We start from the raw sequence: 18,288 nt of genomic DNA on the forward strand, positions 1-18,288 counted from the left end.
TTGTAATTCTATTACAGATTTATTGACTATGCCTGCAAAAAAAAATCTCAAAGTTTATGTACTTTGATAACAGGTTTAATTTGAACTTTGAATCATGCATCTGTAAACAGAGGGTACTGGTTTAAAATTAAGTGATGAAATGTTTAGAGAGATACAGGAAGAATTTATTTCTTCAACCAGAGTCAAGATGAAATTTGAATCACTCTGCTGGAGAGGATGGTAGAGGCAGAGACTCTTATAATACTTAAGTATCTAATCAAGTTCATGAAATGCCAAGTCATGCAAGGCTACAGACCAAGTGCTGATAAGTGAGGTTAGGACATGGGTATTGATTGCTTGGTATGGCCAAAGGACCTTTTTTCTGAGCTGCATGACTCTAGTAATCAAACCCTATATGATAATTGCTGAACGTTTATGTTCCCATTTTGGCCTTGCAATTCTTTAACTTAGAAACTATTTTATTTTCAATTTACTAACTAAAATTAGTTCTTTTTCTATTTGTGACAAACAATTGAAAATGACACCTGGGGCACTTTTAATAATTTAGTAATTCACATGAATGGCTGACCCAGACTAATTTGGAAGATCCCCATTTTGATTCATCAACATATGTTAAATTCTCCAAACTCAGGCAGGGAGGAAGAGAAGCCTTCTAATTGGTCCATCCTCTAATAAGACAATGGAAAGACTCTTGGTGTAGTAATTCATAATTACTTGCATAGGAACCTGTTGAAGGATTGGGGCCAAATAAGGATCAATGGGACAAAGTTAGGTGGCATCTTGATTGACAAGGATGAGTTGTATGGCTCTAATTCTGTTGAAAATATGTATATTGAGACATCAAATCAGGAAAGAATCAGACTTACTATGAAAATCCAATAAACACTCATTGTAATAGCTTTTCTGAAAAAATATTGAAGGCAAAATATGCCCTTGGAATCATAACTCAGCCAAATGCCAGAATTCCCCTGAGGAACATTGGGTAAACACATTGGTAAAACAGAAATAAATGTTAGAAAACAGTGTTTTGAGGGAAATGCAATAAAGTTAAACTTTGCACTTGTATTTAAGGTAATTCCAGAACATCCACTGGCCAGACAGAAATATATTATTCAGTAGGCAATAGACCTATAAAAGAAAGGGCTCCTGGTTTGAATCACTGATCTCTTTTTAGCTTACATGATTATTATAGATGAAAATAGCCCTCGATCCATTTTTGTTTATCTACTTATTCAGTTTAGTATCTGATTGTTTCTAAATTGATTGCAGGCTCTTGCCTCATGCTGTCAAGATGTTTGCACCACATATTAATCATGACATGCAGCAAAATTTACTCAGTTAAGTATTATTATGATGATCTACAATTTTCCATCTGTGTAACGAATACCAATTCAATAATTCAATCTAATATGATTAGCAAATGTTTTAATGCCCTCAGACAGATTAAGGAAAATTATCCTGAGTTTTAAATTCAATCTGGCCTCGTATCAATAAAGCTGACCATATTCCTGGAAAATTACTGCCAGTCCTACCAATTCAATGTAATTTAGAACTTAAAGGATTTTTAAAATGTGTTCATTCTTTTAACTATCATTTCCACTGCCCCCCTCAGCCACCATCCCAGTTTTACCTATCATTTCTTATTTCTTCCTCCTCTCTCCCCTCCTCCTTACTTTGACTCCTCATCTTTTTTTCTCCAGTCCTGGTGAAGTGTCCCGCCTGGAAACATCAACTGTACTCTTTTCCATAGATGCTGCCTGACCTGCTGAGTTCCTCCTGCATTTTGTGTGTGTTGACCATATTTTCCTGTTCATGTAATATTTGTGGTGCAAAAATAAACAGTTCCTTCACTGGGAGTTAATGTCTTTATCAAATGTTCTGGGACCTTTTTCTTGGAGTTTGGATTTTTGTGCAATTATTTATTGGACAGAAGACTGACTAGTTCATTTGCCAGACAAGGTATTTTAAAGAACAATCATTATTATTGCTCTCACTTCAGACAACATGGTGCAAATAATATTTTCTATATTCTTTATAAATTACAAACCAAAATATCTGAGGTGTTATTAAATGACTCCAAACTGTCTTAGGCCATGCTTTTATTTAGAAACAGGCAATTTATGCATCTGCTTTAATACCACTTGCTGGACTGATCATCATGGTTCAATTCCTGTGCATGAGAGAATTCAGCAGAATCTGCTTCAGTGAGCACTTCTTCAGTCAACCAACATTACTAAGACTAACTTGAACTTGTCTAAATGCTGACAACATTAATGCTGCAATTTATCTTTGAAAATTACACACGTTTATTTTCTGCTGCTCTGCCTCTGATTATAAGCAAAAGCAGTTCTTAATCTCATTGGTGATAAGCATTATTAGAAGTACATTGCAAATAGAAGATGGCATTAATGTATCACATGCACATTTATCATTGACAAAAACCATGCTGTAGTGAGAATTAAATCCTCCCATTGGCGAATACCAATTGCAAAATCTGGACCCAATCACTAACTGTCCAACACTGAGTAATTGCATCTAGTAAAACTTCAAATAGACTTCACCTTCTTGGAAAGTACAGCCATACAGTATGAGTGAAGAAGCATTAGTCATCCTCTTTAGGAGGATGTCTAAACAGCTATTTAGTTCTCAAGCATACTACAAAATAAAACGCCCATGGCCAAAATGATGCAAATGAATTTTGTAATCACCTACAGAAAGAAATACATACTCCATTGGGCCATGTCAAGACTAGTGTTAATGTATTGCCAAATAAAATAGCAGCTGAAAATGGGAAATGTCTAGCAGGTATAGCACGTTCATGTATTGGTAAATTAGCACTTTCTGAAGATTTTATCTTGCGCATTGCTTTCAATGTACGTAATATCGATGCTACTTAGAAATCTCAACTTGCATTCCTGGAAATGTTTAGTTTTAACAGGCTGTGATTCTTCTGAAACATTTGATGCAGAAATTGCTTATCATGCTTAATATTAGGATTAAGGATTATGTTACTAAAGCAATAGGGATTTAAATGTCGAGATTAGCTCCAATAATCTCAAATGGAATTTGTAGACTCATTTTCACTTGCTAATGGCAACAATCAGCCTTTTACTTTTTAAGCAAGGTCCTTGCACTAAGGAGCCAATGCATCTATCTTTTTTTTTTCAGAAAGCAAACCCCTCTTCTGTAAAGTGAACCCAATTTAGTTCAAAATTTAATTCAAATTGATTGTTATAAACTCTTCAACAGATCTTACTTGCAGATCTATTGTCCCCTTGGGTCTCACATAATTAATTTTTACATCAATCTTTTTGGGTTGTCCTTCTGCATGATCTCCATAACTGGTCTCAGCCTCTCCTGATTATGTTCCAGCAATTTTCAGGGTATTTGTTATCATGTGGAATCAAATCTATTCATGCTTCATTCAAGTACCTACTTTGGGAGGATGGTTTGATGATACTGTACATAGAGGAGCCAGGCCTCAATTTAACTGATTTTATCAGTATTAAAATGGCTGTTTTAGTTGATGGCACACTCTGCCAGCAGCTGCTCAAAGTTAAAATCAGTCTAAAAGAGTAAAACTTATAACTTCTGTGGGGTGTATAAGGAGGCAAAATCAATTATACAACCTCCCCAACTTCAGTTGAAAGATTTTTGTTTTTTAAGGCAATTTCTAGCTCCAGGATATATAAAGTGCACAGTTTGCTTGATGCATGAATATATCCAACCAAAAGCCTGATGACAGCAATGTGATGGCTTTAGAGGTACAATAATAATTTCCAACACTGCAGGGAATTAATAATACAGAATAAACTGATATGTAGAAAAGATCCCATGATAACCCCCAACACTGAGAGGATTTGAGATTGTCATGAGCTTTGAGCAAGCCTCAGGCTTATAACTGTCATCTGTAAGATGAGATTGTAGCTTTGAAAACTCTCAAATATTGAATATTCCTTATGATACATTCAGAGAACTTGCCACAGTGGCTACCCAACTCTTGAATGCATTTTGCTTTTAGAAAATGCCTGCAGTTGATGGAATAGTAATGTCTGCATTGGCTAGATTAATATTTGTATATTAGCCAAAGTAGGTACATCCAATATAAGGAAAGTTAATTACAGATAGTTAACATTTGATATGAACATTCCAATAAGAATAGATCATAAAAATAAACAAGTACTTTTAAAGATTAACTTCACTTTATACCTTTTATCACCCATTAACATCTCCCATGTAGCAGATTACAACTATTTCTTGAGCTTTCACTCATTTATAATGTTCATTTTGATGGTGTGCATGGCAATTCATTACTCATTACCCTGTGACTTATATCTTACTTTTCATTCTTCTATCTTCCCAGTACTTAAAACTTCAATCGTTTGGTATTCAAGGTATTGACAATTTTGGTAATCATTTCTTCAAATCCATTTATAATTTTAAAACATCCTCAGGACTTTATTTCAAAAAGATAATGAACTCAGTTTCTTTAACCTTTCTGACTAATTTAGATTTCATTATAACACACCTGTGATATGCCACAAGTATTATTTGTAATTCTAAACAAAATTACAAGTTGTGTATATTTCAGAAGTTTCTATGTGCTCATGGTCGGTAGTCCATACTTCTCCACAACTTTTGATTCACCAGATAATTGCTGTCTATATTGACAAAACCATATCACTTATCACCTACCAGGAATAGAAATGTTGCCTTTTTTTTCAAAATATCCAAGTGTTCAGCTGTCAGGTGATATCATGCTGAAATTTCAGAAACCAATTAGAGCTTTTCACATTGATTGCTGTTTGTCAGTACTTATTTAAAATACACAAATAAACCTGTCCAAGTCTTTGTGCAGTCAGATATACCATCAAATGAATGAAGCAAGCTGACAACAGGGCCAGTAGCTACTGAGGAATTTGTTAGAGTCACTTTGGGACTGTCACTTCATCATGTCATTGGTAACAAAATAAGGACACCGTAAGCACATCATGTTTACACACTAACTTACAAACCCCATTGATTCAGACAAGCTGAATCTGAAGCTTTCTACTCTCAATTTTTAAGTTTACAAAGGTCAATTCTGAACTTCAAAGATAAGATTCTGAAAGCCATTTGTGAATGTCACTTGATTGCAAACAAGCACTAATTAAGTTATAATATCATTCCAAAGTCAGTTATTTAAATTGTTTCCCTGGTGGAGATACTTTTTCAACCAATTAGGAGGCAGTTCATTGGTAATGAGTTGAAACAAATCATTCTGATTAAATTATCCCTCAGTTTTCAACAAAATATTTAGAAAATATATTGAACAAAGTGAATTATAGAAGTCTATATTTAGTATTTTCATAATGTTACACAAAACTTCATGTGCATATCTCCTTGTTCACTTGCTGCTGCCTGAATGATTCTTCATCCTTTTGTCATCTGAAGAATAAAATTCTCCACTGCCCAATAAATAAATCACAGTGCAAAGTCAGGTAAACAAATTGGTTCATGGTTTGATCACTGCATCAATTTATCAGAGTTCACTCTGAACGAAACAGATGGGGTGCAATTGACTTCAGCATCCTCGCGAAAGATCAAGCGCCCAGGCTCCCATTCCTATGTGTAACCAGCTGACTGTTGAATATCATTTTTTTATTATTAAAGTGCACTGATGTGTTCACCTTGGTAATGCTAAAATAGTTGCCTGTGCCTTTATGAGTAAACGGTGATGTCCTTTTGCATGGGTGGAGTAGAACAAAGAGTTGCCATGTTCTAGAAAGGATGACGTTTTAATGCTTCTCCCAGGTTTGGTGAGGAAAGATGAATACTATTTGATAATATCCATGCCAATTCATTCATACTTGTTTGTAAATCTAGAATATCAGTAATTCGATGTGTTTTACATGTGGATGCTTTAGATTTTTGCGCGTAAATTGATCAGCACTGGATAGCCTGATTGCAAAGTTCCTTAATTGGCCTACTTAATTGATCCATTTCCCTCTCAGTCCCAGTCTCCTACCTTCTCCCTGTATCCCTTTGTGTCCTGACTAATCAAAAATCTATCAAACTCTGCCTTAAATATATACAATTACTTGCCTCCATGGCTGCCTGTGGCAATGAATTCCACAGATTCACCACTCTCTGGCTAAAGAACCTCCTCTTCATTTTCCATACTAAATTGACGTCCCAAAGGTGGGACTTGGTTGTAGGAGGGGCAGGACTGACAACTTAATATTCTGGGGTTCCATTGTTTTAGGTGCAGTGCTGAAGGGATTAAATGAGGAGGGGTGGTGTTACTGGTCAGGGAATATGTCATGGCAGTGCTCAGTCAGGATAGGTTGGATAACTCATCTAGTGAGGTGTTAAGGGTGGAACTGAGGAAGAAGGATGGTATGACAACATTATTGGGGCTCTATTATAGACCACCCAACAGTCCAAGGGATTAAGACGAACAAATTTGCAGAGAACTTGCAGGCTGCTGCAAGAAACATAACATTGTTATAGTAAACACAAGGAAATCTGCAGATGCTGGAAATTCAAGCAACACACACAAAATGCTGGTGGAATGCAGAAGGCCAGGCAGCATCTATAGGAAGAAGCACAGTCAACATTTCGGGCCGACACCCTTTGTCAAGATTGTTATAGTAGGTGATTTTCACTTCCCACATATTGACTGAGATTTCAATACTGTAAAAGGACTAGATGGGATAGAGTTTGTCAAATGTGTTCAGGAACGTTTCTGTAGAAGTCCCTACATGAGAATGTGCAATACTTGATCTTCTATTGAGGAATGAGACAGGGCAAATAGCAGAAGTTTGTGTAGGAGAAAACTTTGCATCTAGTGATCATAATGCCAATAGTTCCAAAATAAATATGGAAAAATATAGGTCTGGTCTGCAGGCTGAGATTCTAAACTGCAGAAAGATTAATTTTGATGGTATTAGAAAGAATCTGGCAAGTGTGGAACAGGGCAGGCTGCTTTCTGGTAAAGGTAGCCTTGGTAAGTGTGAGGCCTTCAAAAGTGAAATTTTGAGAGTCCAAAGCTTGTATGTGCCTGTCAGAACAAAAGGTAAAGATAACAGGTTTAGGGAACCTTGGTTTTCAAGAGATGGTGTGGCCCTGGTTCAGAAAAAACAAGAGGTGCATAGCAGGTATAGGTAGGTAGGAACAGATGAGATACTCATGGAGTATAAGAAATGCAAGAGAACAATTAAGAAAGAAATCGGGAAGGTTGCAAGGAGGCATAAGGTTGCCTGAGCAGTCAAGGTGAAAGAGATTCTGAGAGAACCTGAGAGATTCTGCAGGTAAGTTAAGAGAAAGTGGATTGCAAGGGATAAAATAGGTTCCCTAGAAGATCAGAATTCTAATCTATATATGGATCCAAAAGTGATGGGGGAGATCTGAAATCCATTTTTTTATTTTTGCATTTTTATTTGCTTGGGAGACATTCACAGAGACTATTGAAGTGAGGCAAAGCTGCAGCGAGGTGATGGAACCTACACAGATTACAGAGGAGAAGGTGTTTGTTATCTTGAGGCAAATTAGACCATAGAGCCATAAGACTACAAGATACAGGAACAGAATTAGGCCATTTGGCCCATCAGGTCTGCTTTGCCATTTCATCATGGCTGATCCAATTATCTTCTCAGCCCCAGTCTCTTGCCTTCCCCGGGTATCCCTTCATGACCTGACAAATCAAGACCATATCAACCTCTGCATTAAATATACATGAAGACTTGGTCTCAACTGCTGCCTGTGTCAATGAATTTTCCAGATTCACCATTTCTGGCTAAAGAAATTCCTCCTTTTCTCCGGTCTGAAAGGACGTCCCTCTATTTTGAGGCTGTGTCCTCTAGTCTTAGACTCTAGCGCCATAGGAAGCATCTTCTCCACATCCACTCTATCAGGCCTTTCACAACTTGATGGGTTTCTATAAGGTCACTCCTCATTTTTCAGAATTCTGGTGAATACAGGCCCAGACCATCAAACACTGTTCGTACAACAAGCCATATAGTCCTGGAATCATTTCCCTGAACCTCCTTTGAACCCTCCCCAGCCTCAGTACATCCCTTCGAAGATAAGGGGCCCAAAACTGCTCACAATGCCGCAAGTGAGACCTCACCAGAGCTTTATAAACTCTGAACATCACATCCTTGCTTTCATATTCTCATCTTATTGAAATGAATGCTAACATTGCATTCATCTTCCTCACCACAGACTCAATCTGCAAATTAACCTTTAGGGAACCTTGTTAAAATAAGATTTTAAACATAAACATAAAATGTAACAAGAATTAATCCCAACACAGACCCCTGTGGAACACCAGTAGTCACCAATAGCCAACCCTTTAAATGGGCTCCCTTTATTCCCATTTTTTGTCTCCTGCCAATTCAGCACTGCTTTACCCATGCTAAATTCTTTCCTGTAATACCATGGGCTTGTAGCTTGTTAAGCAGCCTCATGTGTGGCACCTTGTCAAAGGGCTTCTGAAATCCAAGAACACAACATCAACCGATTTTCCATTGTCTATCCTGCTTCAAAGAATTCTAAAAGATCTGTCAGGGAAGATTTTCCCTTGAGGAAACCATGGTTACTATGGCCATAGAAAAAGAATCTCAGGATTGTATGCGGCGATTCAGTATGTATGTAATTTGAGAACAAATTTTACTTTGAACTTTGATTTTATCATGTGCCTCCAAATACCCCGAAACCACATTCTTAACAATCGACTCTAACATCTTCCCAACCACTGAGGTCAGACTAACTGGCCTATAGTTTCCTTCTTTCTGCCTTTCTCCCTTCTGTTACAGTAGAATGACTTTTGCAATTTTCCAGTCTTCCAGAACCATTCCAGAATCTACTGATTCTTGAGAGATCATTACTAATGTCTCTACAACCTCTTCAGCCATCTCTTTCAGAATCTTGGGTTATTTACCATCTTGTCTAGGTGACTTATCTACCTTCAGACCTTTCAGTTTCCCAAGAACCTTCTCCCTAGTAATGGTTACTTTTCACACTTCATGACCCCTAACTCCCGCTACTTTCATCATACTGCTAATGCTTTGCACGGTGAAGACTGATGTAAAATGCTTATTAATTTTTTTATCAACAGAGTAACAACACCCCCTTTGCATTCCTGCCTGTCCTTTTGATACAATGTGATCCTTGGACATTAATCTCCTAGCTATAATCTTCTTTCAGCTATGATTCAGTGATGCCAACAACATCATAAATGCCAGTCCGTAACTGTGCTACAAGTTCTTCTACCTTATTCCGTATACTGGGCGCATTCAGATATAACACCATCAGTCTTGGATTCACCTTTTTTCGATTTTGTCTGCCTTTTTCATTGCAACTCATTGTGTTGACTGCAATTTTGCTCTATCATTGGTCTCTCCTTGATAGGAATCTTTCTAAATATTGCTTCTGTTTGTAAACCAACTACTCAGTTTCAGCATTATCACTCTGGTTCCTATCACCCTGCCAAATTAGTTTAAACCCACCCAAACAATTCAATCTAATCTGCCCACAGGGATACTGGAACTCCTTGGGTTCAGCTGTAACTTTGGGGTTAGAGTCGATAAATCCCTAGGGGCTGACAATGTGTTCCCCTGGACACTCTGGGAAGCAAATGCAGTTATTGCAGGGGCCATAGCAGAGGTATTTAAATCATCCTTAGTGACAGGTAAGGTACCATAAAATTAGAGGAGAGCTAATGTTGTCCCACTGTTTAAGAAAGGCCCTAAAAATAAACAAGGAAATTTTAGTCCAGTCAGCCTGTCATCAGTAGAGGGAAAGCTATTGGAAGGTATTCTCAGGGACCGGATCTATGAGTATTTGGATAGACAGGGATTGATTGGGGATAGCACAGCTTTGTGTATGGCAGATCATGTCTAACCAATCTTAGAAGTTTTTCAAGGAAGTTACCAAGGAAGTTGATGAAGGTAAGGTCATGGATGTTGACTACATGGACTTTAGAAAGGCATTTGGTTGGTAAGAAGGTTCAGTTGCTTGGCATTCAATATGAGGTAGTAAATCAGATTAGATATTGGCTTTGTGGGAGAAGTCAGAGAGTGGTCGTAGATGGTTGCCTCTCTAATTAGAGGCCTGTGACTAATGGAGTGGTGCAGGGATTGGTGCTGTGTCTGGTGTTATTTGTCATCTACATTAATGATCTGGATTATAATGCGGTTAACTGGATCAGCAAGTTTGCAGATGACACCAAGGTTGTGGTGTCGTGGACAGCGAAGAACACTATCAAAGGTTGCAGCTGGATCTGGACAATCTGGAAAGATAGGCTGTAAGCCGGCAGATGGAATTTAATGCAGATAAGTGAGAGGTGTTAAACTTTGGTTGGACCAGCCAGGGTGGGTCTTACACAGTATATGCTGGACACCGAGGAGTGCTGTATTACAAAGTGATCTGGGGATGAAGACCCATAATTCATTGGAAGTGGCATCAAAGTGAGGTAGGGTTGTAAAGAAAGCTTTTGGCACAGTGGCCTTCATAATTCAAAGTATTGAGTATAGGAGATTGGATGTTATGTTGAAGTTGTATAAGATATTGTTGAGGCCTAATTTGGAGTATCATGTGTAGATTGGTCACCTACCTCCAGGCTGAAAGAGTACAAACAAAATTTACAAAGGTTTTGCCAGGACCAGCGGACCTGAGTTAAAAGGAAAAATTGAATAGGTTAGGACTTTATTCCTTTAACATAAAAGATTCAGGAGATTTGATAGAGGTATACAAAATTACAGATAGGATAAATGCAAGCAGGCTTTTTCCACTGAGGTTGGGTGAGAGTACAACTAGAGGTCATGGGTAAAGGGTGAAAGGTGAAACATAGAAACATAGAAAATAGGTGCAGGAGTAGGCCATTCGGCCCTTCCAGGCTGCACCGCCATTCAGTATGATCAGGGCTGATCATCCAACTCAGAACCCTGTACCTGCTTTCTCTCCATACCCCCGATCCCTTTAGCTACAAGGGCCATATCTAACTTCCTCTTAAATATAGCCAATGAACCGGCCTCAACTGTTTCCTGTGGCAGAGAATTCCACAGATTCACCACTCTCTGTGTGAAGAAGTTTTTCCTCATCTCGGTCCTAAAAGGCTTCCCCTTTATCCTTAAACTGTGACCCCTCGTTCTGGACTTCCCCAACATCAGAAACAATCTTCCTGCATTTAGCCTGTCCAATCCCTTTAGACTTTTATACGTTTCAATAAGATCCCCCCTCAATCTTCTAAATTCCAGTGAGTATAAGCCTAGTCGATCCAGTCTTTCTTCATATGAAAGTCCTGCCATCCCAGGAATCAACCTGGTGAACCTTCTTTGTACTCCCACTATGGCAAGAATGTCTTTCCTCAGATTAGGGGACCAAAACTGCACACAATACTCTAGATGCAGTCTCACCAAGGCCTTGTACAACTGCAGTAGAACCTCCCTGCTCCTGTACTCAAATCCTTTTGCTATGAATGCCAACATACCATTTGCCTTTTTCACCGCCTGCTATATCTGCATGCCCACCTTCAATGACTGGTATACAATGACACCCAGGTCTCGTTGCACCTTCCCTTTTCTTAATCGGCCACCATTCAGATAATAATCTGTTTTCCTGTTCTTGCAACCAAAGTGGATAACCTCACATTTATCCACTTTAAATTGCATCTGCCATGAATTTGCCCACTCACCTAACCTATCCAAGTCACCCTGCATCCTCTTAGCATCCTCCTCACAGCTAACACCACCGCCCAGCTTTGTGTCATCCGCAAACTTGGGGATGCTGCATTTAATTCCCTCGTCTAAATCATTAATATATATTGTAAACAACTGGGGTCCCAGCACTGAGCCTTGCGGTACCCCACTAGTCACTGCCTGCCATTCTGAAAAGGTCCCATTTACTCCCACTCTTTGCTTCCTGTCTGCCAACCAATTCTCTATCCACATCAATACCATACCCCCAATACCGTGTGCTTTAAGTTTGCACACTAATCTCCTGTGTGGGACCTTGTCAAAAGCTTTTTGAAAATCTAAATGTACCACATCCACTGGTTCTCCCCTATCCACTCTACTAGTTACATCTTCAAAAAATTCTATAAGATTTGTCAGACATGATTTTCCTTTCACAAATCCATGCTGACTTTGTCCGATGATTTCACCGCTTTCCAAATGAAATGCTTAAGGGGAGCGTGGGGGGTGGGGGGGGAGCTGTTGCACTCAAAAGGGTTGTGAGAGTGTGCAATGAGCTGCCAATGCAACTGGTGCATGCAAGATTGATTTCAATGTTCAAGAGAAATTTGTATAGGTACAGGGATGGTAGAGGTATGGTCCTAGTGCAGACCAGTGGGAGTAGGCATTTTAAATGGTTAAGTATGGACTAGATGCGCTGTGCTGTACTTTTCTATGACTCCCTGTGACTCTATTCCGAGGCTGTGTCCTCTGGTCTTTGACCGCCACACCTTAGGAGACTTCCTCTGCATATCTACTCTATCATGACCTTTCAACAGTTGTACGTTTAAATGAGACTTCTCCTCATTTTTTAAAAATTCTAGTGAATACAGACCCAGAGCCATCAAATGCTCCTCATATGGTAAGCCTTACAATTCTGGAATCTTTTTGTGCGCCTCCTTTGAAAGTTCTCCAATGTCAGCACATCCTTTTTTTAAAAAAAGAGGCACAAAACTGCTCACAATTCTAGAAGAGAGGTCTCACCAGTGCCTTACAAAGCCTCACCATTATATTATTGCTTTTATACTTTAAACCTGTTGAAATGAATGCTAACATTGCATTTGCCTCCCTTACCACTGACCCAACATGGAAATTAACCTTTAGGGGATCCTGCACAAGTACTTCCAAAACCCTTTGCACCTCTAATTTTTGAATTTTATATCTATTGAGAAAATAATCTACACTTTACTTCTTCTACCAAAGTGTATAATCGTACACTTCCTGACATTGCATTCTATCTGCCACCTCTTTGCCTATTCTCCTTATCTGTCTAAGTCCTTCTGTAACCTCTCTACTTTCTCAATACTACCTTCCTCTCCATCTACCTTTGATTCATCCACAAACTTGGCTGCAAGCCATTAATTCCATCGTCCAAAGCATTGACAAATAATGTTAAAAGACACAATCCTTACACAGTCTCCTGTGTACACCAATAATCAATGATAGCCAACCAGAAAAAGTTCCCTTTATTCCCATGCTTTCCCTCCTGCCAATCAGCTAATGTTCTATCCACGTTAGTATATTTCCTGTAATGCCATAGGCCCTTAACTTGTTCGGCAGCCTTGTCAATAAGAGAGTTGACTTATCAATAGAAACTAAACAGTTCTGTGTGTGAGTTGTTTAGGGAAGGCATGGCAGTGTAGTGGTTTACAATGACAGCAATTAAGGTCCATTTCAAACTGGTGTCTGTAAGGAGTTTATATGTTCTCCCTACGACCATGGGTTTCCTTTGAGTTCTCCAGATTCTAAAGATGAATGAGTTCATAAGTTGAGTTCATGTTATGCTGGAATATTGGTGAAACGTGTGGGCTGCCCAACCCACCCCCACTCCAGCATATCCTCGGGCTGTGTTGATTTGTTGAGACAAATTATGCATTTTACTATGTTTTGATGTATGTGAAACAAATAAAGCTAATTATTTTAGAGTTTAGAAGTAAAAAGGGGAGACCTTATTTAAGTACATTAAAATCCTAAGAGGGTTTCAGGGAAGATTTGAGATGTCTTCATTAATGGGAACGTCATGATCAAGGAGCCTATCACTTAAAAATGGAGTGTATAGAAATTTCTCCTCTCATTGGAAAAATCTCGCTGCCCTAGATGGTGGTGGAAGGAATTTTCAGATATATTTAAACTGCAGAAAGATAAGTAGTTGAGTGATTGTGAAATTGAAGTTTATGGGTGACTAACATAGAAGAGTTGAGACCAACATTTGCTAGCCATGAATATACTGAATGGCAGGGAGGCTTGAGGGGACTGATGGCTCACTCCTGTCCCTATTTTTCTGTGCTCTCTCTGTTCATGCTCATAACTGAGATTTATAATGTGAGAACGTGATACTGAATGTTGTGGGTGTCTGCTTTAAAGAGATCATCGGAGAAGGAAAGGGGAAAATAAATTAAATAAGATTGCTACAAATAAATAAATTAGTTGCAATATTGTAACTAACTCCCAAAACACTATTAATGCCAAGATATGTTTTAGAATAAAACGTAAGCAGATCAAAGTTTAGTGAAATTAAGTTATGTTCAAAATATATCTGGTAATTCCTAGACTATCTGTTTGAGTGGTAAATGGTAATGCAAATGCATTTTATGTCTTTGTACCTAAACTGATTCAATTATCACAGATCTCTTATTATTTTATTTCAAAAGCAGAAGATTACTAACTTCAGCTCCAATAATCCTCCAGTAAGAGAGTTAGGTGCACCAAGTTTCTGGGAGTCCACATAATGGAGATCTCACCTGATCCCTCTATACCACCTCTTTAGTCAAGAAAGTACAGCAGTGTCTCCACTGCCCGAGGAGACTGAGGCAAGTGAGCATATCCCTTGTTTACCATTGTTAGTGTTTTGTAGCCTACAGCTTTATCATTTGTTTCTTGCTTTTTACCAATTGTTTGTTTATAGGTCAACTGCAATAAGCAAGCCTTTGCCACCCCCACCCCTGCCCCACACTTGTTGTGGAATTCCTTCTGGTGCTCTATTGTCCACTAACATCCAAAGATGTGCTGTTCAATACATTAAATGATCATTGTAAATTACCCCTTTTAAAGGTACGTGATTGGAGAATCAAGGTGAAATTAATGGGCAGAATTGATCGAGAATTTGCCACAGAGTAGTAAGTGTGAAAATGCAATTGATGATTTTACACTGGAAACTTAATTCAATTGGCTGATTTGAGATTAAATCTCAGTTCAGTGAACTGAATGGCAATCAATTCATGTCAGAGAAAATATGAAAATCATCAAGCTCGTTTGGTCTCCTTATTATTAACATTTCCTTTGTTCTCTCCAACCCTCTCCCTTCATATAAAGTCCTATGAAAAGCAATTGGGCACCCCATGCGTGCTGCCTATTGAGTACCTATTTTACTTACCCTGTTTTAGCCTTCTAGGGCATATCACCTTGAATACTCCTCTAAATGCCTTTCATGTTTTGAGACTACATGCCTTCACCTCCTTTTTCAAAATTTAACCACCCTCTGGCTGAATAAAATAAATCTTACTATAAGTGTTCTCATATATTTCTTATGGTTCATCTGAAACCAATGCCCTCTGGTCATGGACACCTTCACTGAGGTGTAAAGTTTCTCAAATGACCTAATGAGGCCTAGTTTGGAGTACCGTGTGCAGTTTTGGCCTCTAGCAACAGGTAATATATCAATAAGACTGAAAGAATGCAGAGAAAATTTACAAGGCTTCTGCAAGGACTTGAGGACCTTGAGAAAGGTAGAATAGGTTAGGACTTTATTTCCTAGAGCTTAGAAGAATGAGAGAACATCTGATAGAAGATTATACAATTATGAGGGTTATGAGGGTAAATGCAAGCAGGCTTTTTTTCCACTGAGTTTAGGCAAGATTAGAATGAGAAGTCATGGGTTAGGTGCGAAAGGTGAACTGTTTAAGGGGATCATGAGGGGAAACTTCTTTACTCAGAGGGTGGTGAGAGTGTGGAATGAGTTTGTGGATTTAGGTTTGATCTCAATATTTGAGAGCAATTTATATAGGTTACAGGGTACACATTGATGGGACTAGGCAGATTAATAGTTCAGCATGAACTAGATGGGTCTCAAAAGACTTGTTTCTATCTTGTATTATTCTATGACTCTAATCTACCTTATTTATGCCCCTCAGAATTTGCTCTCAATCACTTCATCTCTCAGCCTTTTCTTCTCCAAGGAAGACAAACAGCCTCTCCTCACAGTTGAAACCCTCTGTACTAACATCTGGATCAATCTCCTCATCAGCATCTTCAGTGCAATGGCATCTTTCCTATTAGTGTGTGGACTAGAACCACACAAGGAACGCCCACTGTGCCTCAGTCTCCCCAGGATATTGAAATAGACTGTCCAACAACAATCACACCATTTTAAATCAACAGAAGTTATTTGACTCATTTTTATGGGAAACTGTGGGCCAAACATTTTATCAGGATGACCTCATGCAAAGCAACTTTTCTGTATGCAGTCTTTAAGTTGGATGCAGTTCCCAACATAGCTCAGCTTAACGATTCTCCCAACGATTCTCAGCAGACTCTGTCCTCAAGTTTACGGACTGTCATTGAGGTTGAGTACTTGTTAATATTTCAGTTTTAATCAAACTGATTTAAATGCATTTAATTGTTCATGATGTACTCGATTGTTAAATTTCATGATTTTAAAATAATATGAAATGTAAGTTTATAGTTTTTTATTTCAACTAAATTAAGCATCCAAAAATTCAAAACACTTAAAAATTAACAAAATACATTAAAATTACTGAGAAATCATAAAAAAACACTGTAAACATATTTAAACACTAGAACTCATTTCAATCAATTAAATACATTTAAACCAACCCAGCTGCATGAATTAGGATACAACAGCATGTTGGCCAAGTTACTGGGCTCACTGCCAGAGTTCTGGATCATTGATCTAGAGTCGTGAGTTCAAATCCCATCAAGGCAACTGGGGAATTTAAATTTGAATAATTATTTTAAGACAAATGCTACTATGCAGTTAACACTGAACATAAAAGGACTGGATTGTAAACCATCTGTTTCATACTCATTTTTCAAAGGATGAAATTAGTCATTCATATCTGGTCTAACCTACTTGTGATGCCAGACCCAACAATTCACTGCTCCATAGCAATGAGGTACAGAGAATAAACACAGGCATTGTCAGCAATGTCCACATCCGTTGAATGAATCAAACATGAAAATTACTTTACATTTACACTTTGTCTGCAACGGTTTATTTTCATTTAAATCAATGGACCACACTGGACTTGTGCCATTGCAAGTGCTACATAATCTGTGCAGGTCTGTGCCTCGTGGCTGTGCTTCACAAGGAGATCAATAAAGGATCACAGATGCCCTAGTATCAGGAAGTAGCTGAGCAGAAATATGGATACTGCATGTTGTCAGGTATGGTATACGGGCCAAATCTGTTGGAGACCTGTAGCAGAGTGGTCCCGGATAAAAGGTAACCTAAGAATTTTTCAGAATTCAGGGTAAGTGTCTCTTGATAAGGCTGTTGATGACTTTTCCCTTCATTGTCTTGACTATTGCAAATAGACTCAAGTGGAGGCAAGGATGTAATTCTGTGGCTTTATAAGGCATTGGTCAGACCATACTTGGAGTATTTGTCAGCAGTTTTGGACCACTCATCTAAGAAAGGATGTGCTGGCATTGGAGAGGATCCTGAGGAGGTTCAAAAGATGATTCCAGGAACGAAAGGGTTAATATATGGAGAGTGTTTGATGGGCCTGTAGTCACTGGATTTTAGAAGAATGAGGGGGTAGTGTCATTGAAACTTGTTGAATATTGAATGGCATAAATAGACTAGATATGCAGAGGGTATTTCCAATAGTGGGGGAGTCTAGGACCGGAGAACACACCCTCAAAATAGAGAAAAAAGGATGAGGAGGAATTTCTTCAGCCAAAGGATGGTTAATCTGTGAATTTCATTGCCATGGATGGCTGTGGAGGCTACGTCTGGATATATTAAAAGTGGAGTTTGATAGGTTCTTGATTATTAAGGGTGTCAAAAGATACAGGGAGAAGTTAGGAGAATGGGGTTAAGAGGGATAATATATCAGCCATAATGGAACAGCAGAGCAGACTTGATGGTATGAGTGGTTTAATTCTGCTCCTATGTCTTGAAGTCTTATGGTCGTATGGTGGTAACAGCTCACATTAGCTGTCTCCTGTCTTAATGGACAGGTTAATTACCATATAGATATCAATATTGAAACTGTAGTGGAAAAGATAGGTTAGAACCAGTGCAGTTAGTTTAAAATCATAGATATTAAATAATGCAGCGAAAATGTTACTGGGCCCAGTACTCATAGCAATGCCTTAGCATCACATGCAGTGAATCAAACTGGCGGAGATCAAGTCAAGACAAGTCAAATTTATTTATATAGCACATTTAGAAACAACCCACGTTGACCAAAGTGCTGTACAGATCAGAGCAGATAGCTAAAATCACAAATACAAGAAACACAGACTTAACCAACAAGGCAAACAGCTTAAAGGCACAAAAGAAACAACACAAGGGCCTAGGCACAAGCCAAAAATCAGCCACATCAGGAGG

At 38.5% G+C, this 18,288-nt stretch overlaps 1 protein-coding gene across 6 annotated transcripts in view; it reads right to left on the bottom strand.

Moving 5' to 3' along the window:
• tenm1 (teneurin transmembrane protein 1) overlaps window positions 1-18,288 on the bottom strand; it is a 2,244,326-nt gene that overhangs the window by 789,045 nt on the left and 1,436,993 nt on the right. The window lies entirely within an intron of this gene.

This window comes from Hemitrygon akajei, chromosome 10, assembly GCF_048418815.1.
Source record: "Hemitrygon akajei chromosome 10, sHemAka1.3, whole genome shotgun sequence".
Taxonomy (NCBI): domain Eukaryota; kingdom Metazoa; phylum Chordata; class Chondrichthyes; order Myliobatiformes; family Dasyatidae; genus Hemitrygon; species Hemitrygon akajei.